This window comes from Eschscholzia californica, unplaced genomic scaffold (genome assembly GCF_041429995.1).
Source record: "Eschscholzia californica isolate CP2 unplaced genomic scaffold, dmEscCali1.0.p SCAF_5, whole genome shotgun sequence".
Taxonomy (NCBI): domain Eukaryota; kingdom Viridiplantae; phylum Streptophyta; class Magnoliopsida; order Ranunculales; family Papaveraceae; genus Eschscholzia; species Eschscholzia californica.
The window spans coordinates 52,186,871-52,201,742 of NW_028238472.1; the positions used below are offsets into that span (position 1 = coordinate 52,186,871).

Here is a 14,872-nt window from a genome sequence, read left to right on the forward strand (position 1 = left end):
AATAATCGTTTCCTTCATAGAAATAAAATAACTAATTTAAGAAATAAAGAAACAAAATAAATTTCAAGGGTTAAAAAAAGAAATTGAAATATCTCTCTCTCTCAATAGAATACTAATTTAAGAGAAAAAAACAAAAAGATAATACAAAAAAATAATAACCAATAGAATCTCTCTCTCTCTCAATAAAATATAACAATAAATTTCGTAACATTTGATCGATACAAGTGTCCGTGCCCTAGGGTACGGGATATACCCTAGTATATATATATATCACATTCTAAGCTAGCTAGTCGATGACCCTTTGCTAGTCTTTGCCTCAGGTACATAGATGTTAAGTAGACATAAGAACCAAAATTCTTATCTTTTAATCTTGGTCGTTCAAATGATTGTTTAAGTTTTAATGGGAGCCCTCCAATCAAATCAATGGCACAATAACACCCAAAACCCTTCTCCTCCCCCACTCATGCCTCTTCCTCTTCACGACCTTGCTATCCCATCAACCGTTTCTTTCTCTTCGACTTCTCTATCTTAGAACCCACTTTACATTATCAACTTCAACCATCTCTCATCTAGAACGACTCATTGAATCCGGCTCATTGAATCTGCCCCTACATTAAACCCTTGGCCCCCAATGGGTTGATGCATGAATCTTCGCCTTCATCATTGAATTTCAATTTTACAATTGTTATGGAGCAATATCAATGGGTTTTTTTTTATCTACTAGCTCTAGGAGAAGTACACACATAGATGCATGATTCAGATGAGTTCCTAATATATGATTTTCCTTGAAGATTAGGTTTTAGAAAAATTTCAATTTTCATTTTTAAGTAGTCTTATTTTGTTCAAATAGGAATGCAATTAGGAATCTTAGTTGGATTTTGTGAATTACAGTATGTGTTATCACTCAGTAAAGTTATGTATTATTTATCTAAGTATGGATTTTGAGATTGGCTTCAAACATTTCTTAATTTCACCAGATATACATCTTCTCACAAGATGGGGTTCACCAGATGGATTTGAGATTGGCTTCACCAGATGTATATATATATATATATATATATATAACACACACTTTTCTCTCTCAGTGTTTTCAAGGATTGATTTTGGACTTCACACAAGATGGGTTGTCGTTAAACAATGTCTGGACTCTGTATGTGATATAGGTCTTGAATTGAATGAATTATTGAGGGCCTAGACATGCTTTTTCAAGTGATTTCGGCCGAGTGCGATTATTGTTTTTGGAGTTTTTTAATGCAATTGTTTGGACAAATCAAGTAATCTCTCCCCCTATATATATATATATCCATAGAGTTTGGTATTGGAGTATCTCAGTTTCTTCTTCGAAAACTGCTTCATATTATATGAAACAATTCAATTTAGCATGTTTGTCACATTTTAGCATTAATTCATACCATCTAACAGAACAATGAAGGTAAGAAAAAACTTTTAGTCAAGTTCAATTCATAATTTGAATATCAATCCTTATGCATTGTTTTCTCTTCTCTGTTCACCGGGTTAGTTCATTTAGTTTTTTATAAGCTTAAATTGTCTCAATTTAGTGTTGCTTATTAAGTATCTTTTTTTTCACTACAACTTAACCTCAATTTGGAGTTACATGAAGATAAAGCCAATAGAAAACTATGATAGTTGGTATTGGTAATTCAAGTAGCTTATGTCCCATGTTTCTTGCATTACACTTCAAATTGTTAAAATTGAGGTCAGGCGTTATAATTTTTCGGTGAGTGATATTCATTCATTTTCTTCTTCATGTCACTCTTTATTTTGTAATTTCGTTTTGAATTTTTTTGGGTCACCGGTTGACCTATTTCTTTCATTCACTTTTTTAACTTTGTTTTTTTTTTTTGTCGAAGATAAATTCGAAAAGATAGTAGACATTGTTAAAGGAGAAATAGGTTCTTAGTAAAATCATAATTTCAACCCATTTTTAAGTTTTATAAGTTAGCTAAATTTAGTATTGGATTGGAGGAGGAAGTATTGTACCGATGGCCGATGGGCTTGGTTTCACAAGTTGTTCATGAAGGTGACAAACAGGTTCTTCCATAAGCTAATATATTTGGTCCATAGAGAAAAATTGATCTCTAACCATTTCAGACATAATTCAAGTGTTTGTTTCTCTTCATCACCATTAATTCCTTTTCTCATCTTATTCTCTGCCTATCTCTTTATCTCTCTACAGAGTTTTTCTAAGACGCTCATGATTAAAGGTATGCATTCTTTGTGTACTAATTTTCATTTTTCTGGTTTTTGTTAGTCCCGCGTTGATGTGATGTGTCGAATCGTCGTGTGCCATATGCACTGAGATTGTTCAAGAGGCATGGTCCAAGCCCGGTAAAGAAACACACAAAGATGTTATAATGTTCTGTTGGAGACATTAGTGAATTAGATTGTGTTTTTTTTCTTCAGTCCAACCGATTTCGATCTTCCAATTCTGGGATCTTTTGCAGTGAAGACATGTCATCGAATTCTGTAAACTTGGAAAATAGACCTACAAGAGATAGCGGCGCAACCAGAGTTGTCGACCGTTGGGACACCACCAGAGTCTGTAACTATAACTTCAAAACTTTCTATTTTTTAATGTGTTTCTTCTATACTTCCTAATTTGTCTTTCATTTTCCCAATTCCTTGTCATTAATTTTCTTTTACATTTCTCAATTTGGTACTTCTCTCCTCCATATAACTAATCTATCTTGTAATGCAGTTTTTGTCTTTCAGCTCATTTAGAATATCATTGAAGTTGATTGAGTTTTTTAGTCTGTAAAGGTCTCCCTCTCTCTAGATTTTGATATGTATAGTAAAAATTGAATTGTCCGGTATTATACTATGTGTCAATTTCTTATTCACTTTCTTATCTTGTTCCAGAACACAAAGTTAGAATCAACTTATACAATATCTGACTTAAATACTTCAAAGGCTATTCCTTAGGTTAAAATATGCTAATGTTGGTTTAAGTAAAGTTCTTGCATAATTATTTATGCTACTCGATTTATGGTTCTCAAGTCGAATTCATCTGGTTGTTCCTAAGTACCTCCTTTCTGACTTTCAACAAAAAAAAGGGGTATCTCCTTTCTGTTAGTATTTAGTTTTGCTATGTCGAATGGGTGATTGTAATCAATTTGGTTGTCCTTCAAATATGCAGGTTTATAGTCTCCATTTACTTAAAGACATATATAAATGATTCTTGAAGTCAGCGGAAAAATGTGTTTTGTTTGTGCTAAAGATTCCTAATTGATATGAAGTTAGTATCGATTCCACTGTCCTTCAAATGTCCAAGTTTATATTCTCCATTTACTTAAATAAAGTATCTAATTGATTTTTAAAAGGCTACGGCTTTGGGGAATAACAAAAACTCTCGAGGGAATAAAAATTTAGGAACATATTTATTATTTAGTCAAAAAATTGACTTGATTGCTTTTAGGTCCCTGATCTTGATGTCTATCATTCTCTTTCTCTCTCCTGCTGCCCACAAGAGACTTATGATCCATGGATTTGAGAGATAAAAGAAAGATTAAATTCTCAAGCAATAAGAGCAATAACAACTTGGGTTTTTTTTTTGTTGAACTCCTAACATGGAAGTTCCTTCTCTGGTGGAATTATTGGGGGATCAAACAATGGAGTTTTCATCAAAATCCTTAAATTGTTTTCATCAAACAAGTAGATCACTAGCACGTCCTCTTCAACAATGGCTTCTAATTAACATATAGAGTTTGAAATCAACACTATTGGCTTAACACTTTCCATTCAAATCCTTTCTTATCTTGCTTTCCACCATCGCCGATATGCATCTTGCTTCCCTGAAGCCGAAGGTTTCAGATTTTGAGAAGCCATTGTACTATAGGGTTTCAAGGTCCTTTACCTGATGCTTAATCGATCAATCTGAGAAGCTATAAGATATTTGGACGACTTCATCGATTCACCAGACCTTGGAAGTACCATTAATTTCATTTTGGGTATCATCAATTCATAAAGAAAAATTGTTTTTCATTTTTTTTCAAAATTAGGGTTATGGTTATATTCTTTTGTTTCATTAATTTCTAAAGAAAAATCATTTTTGTGTTGATATTAGATGAGATATGTGAGTGAGAGCAACAGAAGTGAGAGGAAGAGATAGAAATACACGAAGAGATGAAGATTAGGGGTCGAAAACACACAAAAAACATTTTGTGGACCAAAAATAAAGAAACTCTTTATTCCCCGGAGATTTTTCTTTATTCCTCAAAGCCGTTGCCTTTTAAAATTAAAAAGAAAAGGGTTATTTCCCTAATGGCCCCCAACTTTGTGACCAGCTTCCCGCTTGGCCCCTTACTTTACGAAAAATACCCATATGGCCCCCTTCCGTTATAACACCGTCACTCTCTCTCCTCCGTCATGTTTTCTCTCTCTGCCAAGTCACGCCATATCATCTTTTACGCCACCTCATCATCTTCTCCGGCATGGGTCGCCAGCCGGCCAAATTTCCGGCCGGCGACCTTCAAAATTTTTTTTTTCTCTCTAAAAAAAGAAAATATTTTTTTTTTATCCTCACCTCTCTCTCTCTCTAAACTCCGGCGACCCATGCCAGAGAAGAGGAGAGAATAAATAAAAAAAAAGAAAAAAAAATTTTAGAGAGAGAGAGAAAAAATTTTTAAGCATGCCAGAGAAGATGATGAGGTGGCGTAACAGATGATGTGGCGTGCAGAGAGAGAAACACATGATGGAGGAGAGAGAGTGACGGTGTTATAACGGAAGGGGGCCATATGGGTATTTTTCGTAAAGTAGGGGGCCAGGCGGGAAGCTGGTCACAAAGTTGGGGCCCATTAGGGAAATAACCCAAAAGAAAAGTATTTTTTTTCAACAAAAAAAAAAAGAAAATTGTGTTTTGTTTGTCCCAAATAATAACTTTCAAATGTGCAGATTTTTATATTTTTTATGGGACGCAACCAATTTAAATTTTAGAATAAGTTTTTATCTGCTTATATTTTATTAATTATTTTTAAAGTTTCGTACACTCAAATATTTGGTTTGTTTACGCTACAGGTGGAATAATAAAAAGTCGGTTTGCGCTACGCGTAAGTTAATTTTGATAACAGAAAGTACCCCACTAAATAAAGTTTTTTATACCTAACAAAAATGCCCGTGCCAGAGGCACGGGTCATACCTGGTACATTATAATCCTAAGAGAATAAATTCAAATAGATCATTTTTCGTAAATTCTGTTACAGTTCTAAAGCAATTCTATATCATTGAGTTATGAAGTTTATATTACAAAAGTTTAGAAACTAAAGATGTTAAAATGGCAAAAAGTGTGAAGAGACTGCGGGACTAAAAATAACCCAGGGGAACAATTGTTAGCTAGGGACCAAGCAACAAAGTATGTATGGAAGATAAGCCTTAAAGAATGATTATGATTATATATGTGTATACATGTTTTAGTGAAGGCATACACAGTTAAGAATCATGCTAAAAGCCATTGAAAATCCGAAGCGCTTTCAGAAGGAAATCCAAATCAATTGTCGGAGTTTATGATATGAGAGGGAAATCTAAAGAAAACTGACCAATCAATAAGAGTTGTGATTTGAATGTCTCCGAAATGAACTTTAACTTTTTGGTTTTATCTGTCGTAATTGTATCTAATTCGGATGAATTTGTAGACGCCCTCCTTAAAAATCAGTGAAGAATGAGTTGAAAAGTCATAAATCTCAGCTGATAATTTCCTTAAAAGATCAGATAAATCTAGTTAGTAGGGTTAGTTCTAATTCATTGTGGGTCATTAAGGGATGTAGTAGATTTTTTTGTTGTGTTTCCTTATTACCAATATTTCATAAATTTCTTCAAAAATGAGGAAAAGGGCCACTAGTTTTACGATGATCACTCATTTCTCTTCACACGTAGGTACTCTCTATTTTCTTTTTCTTTTCGTGCATTTATTATGTGAAATTTGTCTTTCTCTTCTTTTTCGCGTGACACTTTTTGTGAAAAGGTTAAACCTTTGAAAGATGGACACACTCAAGTATGATCGAGTGGAGACGAAGGAGATGTTTATCTCGGTTGATGACCGAGTGAGAGGAAGAGAGGAAGTCAGTCTCGGCTATAACCGAGAGGTGTATGACAACTCTCGGTTGAAGCCGAGAGTGATGATGATTGTGTTCGGGTATAACCGAGAGAGAAGAATGGTGCTCTCGGTTATAACCGAGGATGATTGTTGTTGATGAACTCGGGTGAAATCGAGTGATGAAGATGGTGAGCTAGTTGATCGTGTGTGAGAGAGAGAGGGATAGGTAAATACCTTGCTTTATTACACTACAACTTGTATATTACATTGTGTATGATCTCCTTATATAGGTTTACATGATAGAGTTTGAAAATAATAAAACTAATCTAAACTAATCTAAACTAAACTAATCCTAATATCCAAGGAATCCTAGTTGTAGTAGGATTCCTCTCTGGACCAAGTCCACTCGGTTTGGCCGAGTGGAGTGGACCTTCCAACACTCCCCCTCAAGTTAGAGCGGGAATGGAAGTAACGCCTAACTTGCCAATTATGTTCTTAAACGGTTCTGCCCCAAGTGGCTTTGTGAAGATATCCGCTAACTGATTTTCTGTACTGGTGAAGCGTGTGGCAATGACGTTGTCTTTAATCTTTTCACGAACGATGTGGCAATCTATCTCAATGTGTTTTGTACGTTCGTGGAAGACGGGGTTATCAGCAATATGAAGAGCGGCCCGATTGTCACAGTAAACTGTCATCGGGTCTGAGTGGTTGATTCCAAAATCAAGTAATAAATACTTGAGCCATTGTAATTCGCATGTGAGGATGGCTAAAGCTCGATATTCTGCTTCTGCCGAAGATTTGGCAACTGTGGGTTGCTTTTTTGATTTCCAGGAGAGAGGGCTGGATCCCAACATTGTGAAGTATCCAGTGGTGGATCTACGGGTGGAAGGGCAGCCAGCCCAGTCTGAATCACAGTATCCTGTGATATGGAGAGAGCTGTCTGCGGATAAGAAAACTCCTTTATCAAGGGTACCCTTCAAGTATCGTAGAACGCGGTGAGCTGCGTCTAAGTGTACTTGGCTAGGTGTTTGCATGAATTGGCTGAGGTTGTTTACAGCAAAGGTGATGTCCGGCCGTGTAACTGTTAGGTAAAGTAATCTTCCTATGAGACGACGGTAAACTGACGGATCTGGTAAAGGTGTACCGTCGGTGGGACTGAGACGGAGTTTTTGTTCCATGGGAAACTCAGAAGGACGTGCAGCGGTGAGTCCAGAATCTTTCAAAATATCAAGAGCATATTTCCTTTGACATAGAAAAATACCTTGTGATGAGCGAGATATTTCGATACCAAGGAAGTACTGTAGACGGCCCAGATCTTTTAGTGAAAAAGCTTTATTTAGGAATATTTTTAACTGGGAGATAGCATGATCATTATTTCCCGTGATAATTATGTCGTCGACATAGACAAGGACATAAATTTGAGTGGAGTGAGAGCTAAAGGTGAAAAGAGAATAGTCACTTTTAGACTGAGAAAAACCACGTTCGATGAGAACGGATGAAAACTTTGAAAACCATTGTCGGGAGGCCTGTTTGAGACCATAAAGGGATTTATGGAGACGGCATACTTTAGACTCCCCCTGAGACGAAAAACCGGGGGGCAATTTCATGTAAACCTCTTCATCGAGGTCGCCTTGAAGAAAAGCGTTATTGACATCCAATTGATGGAGATTCCAACCTTTAATGGCGGCAATTGAAAGAAGAACACGAACGGTAACTAACTTAGCAACTGGAGCAAAAGTGTCATTATAATCCAACCCCTCGATTTGGGTGTAGCCTTTGGCTACTAAGCGGGCTTTATATCGTTCTATGGAACCATCGGATTTGAATTTAATTTTATACACCCATTTACAACCGATGGGCTTTTTACCGGGTGGTAAACCAGTGATGGACCAGGTTTTATTTTCTACCAAGGCTGAGATTTCCTTGGCCATGGCCTCTTTCCAATGAGGGGACTTCATTGCTTGAGTAAAAGAGGTTGGTTCGGTAGTTGATAATACCGAAGAGAGAAATTGTTGATGAGAATTAGAAAACGAATTTATGGAAAAATAGTTTTCAAGAGGATATTTTATAGTGCTTGTATTGGAACACACATAATCATCAAGGTGACTAGGTGGACGGCGGGACCGGACCAGTCGGCCAGAGTCGGCAACGACGGAGTCGGAGCTCTTGTCGTCGGATGAGGGGTTCGGCAACGAGGAATCATTGCTCGTCGGTGAAGCAGACTGTTCTGGAGGCACACCAGAAACGAGGTCCTCATCACGGTCTGCTGAAGGCACTCCTGGAGTGGACGACGGGCCTGTGTGAACAGGGCCTGTAGTCGGGTCACAGGAGGTGTCTGAAGGCACCCCCTGTCCTGAATCCAGACTCGCGGGAACAGCAACAGCAGTTTCATCGGTGAATCTGCTGCTGTCCTGCGGTGATATAGTTTGAGATTTATCGGTTGTCGGAAACATGAACGTGTCGTCGTCGTCAATGGAGATGAAGGGTGTCGGACGCGAGCTAGAGGGTTTGACCGTTGGTTCGGATGCCATCGGGAAACGATTTTCAAAAAAGGTCACATCACGCGAAATATATATACGTCGTGTTGAGATATCATAAATTTGATAACCCTTTTGTCCATTAGGATAACCAAGGAAGATGCCGGCGGAAGAACGGGCGTCCATCTTGGTTTTGACCAAAGGGATTCGGGCATAACAAAGACAACCGAATACACGTAAGTGGGAAAGATTCGGAGGAGAACCCATGAGGACTTCATGAGGTGATTTTCCATCAAGAATAGGTGTAGGTAACTTGTTAATGAGATAGACGGCGGTTAGAACGCATTCTCCCCAAAAGGAAAGAGGGAGGTGAGCTTGAAGACGTAAAGAACGTGCCACTTCAAGAATGTGACGATGTTTGCGCTCAACAACTCCGTTTTGTTGAGGTGTATAGGTACAACTACGTTGGTGGGAAATTCCTTTTTCAAGAAACCAATGTTGTAAAGAATTATTCATAAATTCGGAACCGTTATCCGATCGAATTGTCTTAATTTTGCAATTAAATTGTGTGTTTACGTAATTAGAAAAATTCATAATTAACGTATTGGAGTCCGATTTGGAACTCATGAGAAATATCCAAGTGCAACGTGAAAAGTCGTCAACAAGGGTAAAAAAATAACGACACCCGGAGGTGGAGGGAACCGGAAAGGGACCCCATAAATCCATATGTACTATGTCAAAAATATGTGAAGAAGAAGAAGTACTATTTGGAAAAGGTAAGCGACTTTGTTTGGAAAGAGGACATAATTCGCACGGTACTTTATTTGATAAAAAATTAAAATTCAAACATGGAAGTCTAGAATTAAAATATTGAAAACGTGAAAAAGATGGGTGGCCAAGACGGCAATGCCATAAAACAAAAGACTCATGACTAGAATTATCTCGAACTAGATTTGAAACTGAAAGGATGGGACGCTCCGTGCGAAGGAAGTAAAGGTCGTCATGAAGACTACCATGCCCAATCTCCGTCTTCGTTTTTCGGTCCTGAAAAAGACACAAATCACGGTCAAAGAGGACGGTACAACGAAGTGATTTAGAAATTTGAGATATAGATATGAGATTAAATTGAAAAGAAGGGATGTGAAGAACATCCTTCAAATAAAATCTATTCGAAAAATAGATGGTACCAATATGATCAACCTTGACTCGGGAGTCGTCCGGTAATCGGACGTATAAATCCGGTGGTGCAAGGGAATAAGAAGAGAATCTTGAAAGATTGGAACAAATATGTTTAGCCGCTCCCGAATCAATAACCCATGGAGGATGAGAAGAAGAAGAGTACTTACCTGTGAGATTGATGAAGGGATCTTTTGTGGTGGTAGAGGTGTCGGTTTGTTGCCTATTCCGGTCTAATAATGCTAAAATACCTTGATATTGCTCATTGGTAAAAGTTGACGCTGCAGGCACCCCCGAATTATTCATGGCCGAACCATTATGGTTCATGGCCGAACCATTGTCTATAACCGAGGCAGTCACGGCATCTTGTCGTGTTCGGTTTCTTCCACGTTGACCATAGTTGGGTGGATACCCATGTAATTTGTAGCACGAGGAAGCATCATGTCCATGAATTTTGCAATTATCGCAAAAGGGTCGAGGACGTTTAGTACGTTGTTTATCGGAACCGTTGAATCGGTTTTGTGAGTAATCGTTGGAACCAACGGCAAGGGCAGCAGTATTGGAGTCAATATTCATAGGAGTTACGAGATTTTGTTGAACCTCTTCTTGCTTGATAAGTGAATGTATACGAAGAATTGAAGGGAAGGGTTCAATTAATAAGATTTGACTCCGAATTGACGAGAATCGGTCATTAAGACCTTGAAGAAATTCCATAGCTCTATCTTGGTTGGTTCTTTCAACCAAAGAGCGACCATGTCCACATATACAAGGCTCGGTGATTAGCAAGGAATTGAGTTCATCTTGAAGAGCCTTGAGGTGTGTAAAATACGTAGAAACGTCTAAATTTCCTTGTTTGAGACAAGAAATAGCTCTCTTTAATTGAAAGATTTTAGGAGCATTGGTTTGATGGAATCGATCAAAAAGATTCTTCCATATATCGGATGCCGTCTCATCATATAATATAGAAGATCGAAGAGGTGGGTCTACCGAATTAATAAGCCAACTAGAAACGAGATCGTTACATCGTCCCCATTGTTCTAATTCATTAGGATCGGTGGGTTTATCGATGCTTCCATCTACGAAACCTAGTTTGCCTTTTGCTCTTAAAGCTTTGGACATACCTCGAGACCATGAGGAGTAATTATCACCCGTTAGAAGTGGTGTAATGAGAATAGTAGTAGGAGAATCCGAATGATGAACATCAAACGGCCCACTATTGAGATTAGTGTGAATTTGGGAAGTTTCCGAAGTTTCGGGAGTAGTCATGATTCAAGAGAAAAAAAATTTGAAGGCTCTTATACCATGTGAAAAGGTTAAACCTTTGAAAGATGGACACACTCGAGTATGATCGAGTGGAGACGAAGGAGATGTTTATCTCGGTTGATGACCGAGTGAGAGGAAGAGAGGAAGTCAGCCTCGGCTATAACCGAGAGGTGTATGACAACTCTCGGTTGAAGCCGAGAGTGATGATGATTGTGTTCGGGTATAACCGAGAGAGAAGAATGGTGCTCTCGGTTATAACCGAGGATGATTGTTGTTGATGAACTCGGGTGAAATCGAGTGATGAAGATGGTGAGCTAGTTGATCGTGTGTGAGAGAGAGAGGGATAGGTAAATACCTTGCTTTATTACACTACAACTTGTATATTACATTGTGTATGATCTCCTTATATAGGTTTACATGATAGAGTTTGAAAATAATAAAACTAATCTAAACTAAACTAATCCTAATATCTAAGGAATCCTAGTTGTAGTAGGATTCCTCTTTGGACCAAGTCCACTCGGTTTGGCCGAGTGGAGTGGACCTTCCAACACTTTTTAGGACCGGGTAGGTCATATTGTCATAAAGTGCAAAAGTTGACAACTCCGTCAGCAATTTAAGAAGTTTACCCACATAATATTACAACACGTTACCAACAAGATATTTTGTTTCTCGTCGAAAAAAAACAAGATATTTTGTCAAATGATGTGGTTTTTAGAGAGAACTTTTTTCCTTTTCGTACATTTATTATGTAAATTTTGTCGTTTTTTTACTTTTTCTAGTGACGTTTTTTAGGACCGTCACGTCATAAAGTTCAAAAGCTGACAATTTTGTTAGCAATTCGAGAAGTTAAGTCACATAATATTGCAACACGCCACCAACAAGATATTTTCTCTTGTGATGTGGTTTTAAGTGAGAGTTTGTTGTGAACCAATACTATTACGTAAGTGAGATATAAAGCATCATGCCCTTAAAAGAGATCTTGTACATTTTTCTAATGCATAAACCCACATAGATGGAGAGGCATTCACATTTTGGCTCTAGAGAATAGGCTCCTTGTACCTTTTGGCTTGGGCCTGTCAGCTTTAGAGAAGGCCTTGTTTATCACACTCACAATGGAGTCATTTTCTATGACCAGCTCTAGTTGTACTGTTTTATCCCTTTAACCACTAAATAGGGCACATTTCACATGCACTTGATGTGAATGAGGGTCTCATTTTTTTTTGTTGAAAAGGGTCTCATTTATTATACTGACTTCTTATTGATGATTTGAAAAAGGGTCTTGGGCCTTTTATGGGGTCCTTTCCCATTATATATAGGACAATCATTTGTACAATTTCACTTTTTTGGCCGGGCTGAATAGGTATGTTTGAGTGTTGTATTTTGTAATGTTATTTTTTTCTTAAAAGTACACTTGGATTCAATAATAGAGCAAATACGAACATTCATAGCACAATAAAAATGTGATCCTACAAAAGAAGTTGGGTGATTTGAGGAAATAAGAAAAGTATCCGGGCGCAAAATTTTAAAGGGTGAAAAACAAAAAAAGAATTAGTCAACACAATCTCTTATGTTGTCGGCAGAGAGTCGACGGCCGACTCTTGGTCGGCGACTACTCTCTCTCTCGCCTCTTTCTCTCACTGTTTGTCTCTCTAAGTTCTGGTGAAGAGGAGAGTCCCTTCGCTGGAACCCTTCGTTTGAAAATCAGGTGAAGGTCGTCTGCATGTGGTTCTTCCAGATCGCTGACGTTAATGGTGGAGGTCGCCAAAAATTTTGGTGCAAGATGCCGAAATTTGCGGTGGAGGCCGTCAGAGTTGATGGTGGTAGTGGCCTAGTGGGAGAGGAAGAAGAAGTTGAAAAGTTGAAGTGTTGAAGTGTTTGTAGGAAATAAAAAATTTCAATTTTTTTTATTTGCACCCTAAACTTTGTACCCCAAATAGTTTCCTTATTTTAACAAATCACCAACCCAAAAAAAAAATTGAGAAGCCCAATTACTTCTTTATACATTGGATCACGAGTAGAAGGTGCTAAAGTCAAAGTCTATCATACAAAATAACCCATCCTCATTTTCTGGTCAAGAATAGCTCTAATTTTGTATCATCTTCTGTCATTTTTGTTAGATCATATATACTTCCCTATTGGCTGAACAATTCTCTCTAACAAAATAAACATCTATAGGAAACATTTTTAGTGATTAACATAACTTGTGTTGGATATAGGAAATGGATTACATAAGATTCTAGAACTCATATATTCAATTATTCATATGTCATTTGTTCAACTTGATTATTTAAGGTTGCTTTCATTGGTTGTATTTTTCCTTTGATAGTAAAAATTCATTTTAATTTATTTCCCCACTATTAAGTTTTGGATTTGAACACCAGATAAGAATATTATATTCAAGTAGGGTAGACGTAGATAGATATCAATATCGCCTAGACATTGAAATAGACTCAAGTACGGCATATATTTATTAGTTCTCAATATCAATATATCTGTAACGATAACTACAGTTTAGACACGTAATCAGAATAAAAAAACACATGCTACTAATCAAAAAGGTTTTTTACTGCCTAATTCTTTTTCACAATTTCAATTGGTTGACCTCATAAGATGGATATAAATATATCCCAATAGTAGTGAATATAACACAATAAACAACCTTAAAATTTGTGTATCTTGTTTCCATTTATAAAAGCCCATCTTCATAGACCAACAAGATAGAGCTTTTTTCCTTGGATAATAATGGCAGCAATTTGTTTATACATGAATTCTATTCTAGTTGAACCCAAGAAACCCCAAACGTTACCAACCAGATATTTTGTTAAATGATGTGGTTTTTAGCGAGAACTTTTTTTCATTTCGTGCATTTATTATGTGAATTTTGTCCTTTTTTACTTTTTCTAGTGTCACTTTTTAGGACCGTCGGGTCATAAAGTGCAAAAACTGGCAATTTTGTTCGCAATTCGAGAAGTTAAGTTACATAAGAGCAAATCCAGCCTCAACCTGTCTTAGGCCCTAAAAATTATTTTTTCATCACTCAAACTTTTCAGCTTCAGCTCAGCTTTCCGTTCTAATACTCCATCCGAGAGTTATCAGTATTTATCAAATCTGTTCCTATCTAACGGAACGCTATTGGATCAGTATTTGTCATCCAGGAACTTCCACAATGGAATCTGATAAGTGAGATTTCGAGTAAGACAGCTCAAATGAGGATTCGACCCAGCTGCTTGCTGGGGCAGAGTCAACCGGGGGGGGACTCGCTGCATGGACCGTTTCCACCGCCCCCAAAAGAAACATCAGTAATGCGGTTCCCGATCCTACGTGGACCTGAGGGGAGAAAAAGATGCATCTTCGCTATGTAAATAGAGGGCCGGAATAAGTGCCAGACGATCCATAATCAAAAAAGTGTTTGTGATTGTTCCAGAAGAAATGAAACAAAAGATACGGTAGACAAAAATGTTGTATTTTCCGGTACATCATTATGGATTGGATTAGTCTTTCTGGTAGCTATATTTAGCTGAAAGGAGGAGCCTATGTAACGATGGCCGGGAGTGCCTATCCGCCGATGTAGGTGCAACGGGATTGAGCTAGCTAAGCGCATTTGTCGATAAGTATAAGGTTCTTTCCATTACTAACTTTGGACTAGAACCCGAGGATCTGGTAGAGTGTGAGTCCAACGGGTTCTAATGTATCCCAATATACCCCAACCCAATTGCCCACCATTCCAATTCTACCAATGCCAAAAAAATTCCGCTCCAACCTCAACTCTCTTGAGGGCTTAAATATGTACATGTGAAAAACGCGTGTGTGGGGTTTTCGTGGGTGTGAGAAGAACGCGTGTGATTTTGTGTATGTACGAAACACTTGTTTGAACTATTTTCGAAACAATATTTTTTTTTTAAGGTTG

The 14,872-nt window shown here is 37.6% G+C and overlaps 1 long non-coding RNA gene across 1 annotated transcript; it reads left to right on the top strand.

The window, feature by feature from the left end:
* The first annotated feature begins 465 nt into the window (after nucleotides 1-465).
* On the top strand, nucleotides 466-2,754 carry LOC147540448 (uncharacterized). Its single transcript, XR_015225782.1, has 2 exons — nucleotides 466-1,432; nucleotides 2,273-2,754. It is a non-coding gene; the product is annotated as an uncharacterized LOC147540448 (long non-coding RNA).
* Nucleotides 2,755-14,872: the final 12,118 nt, after the last annotated feature.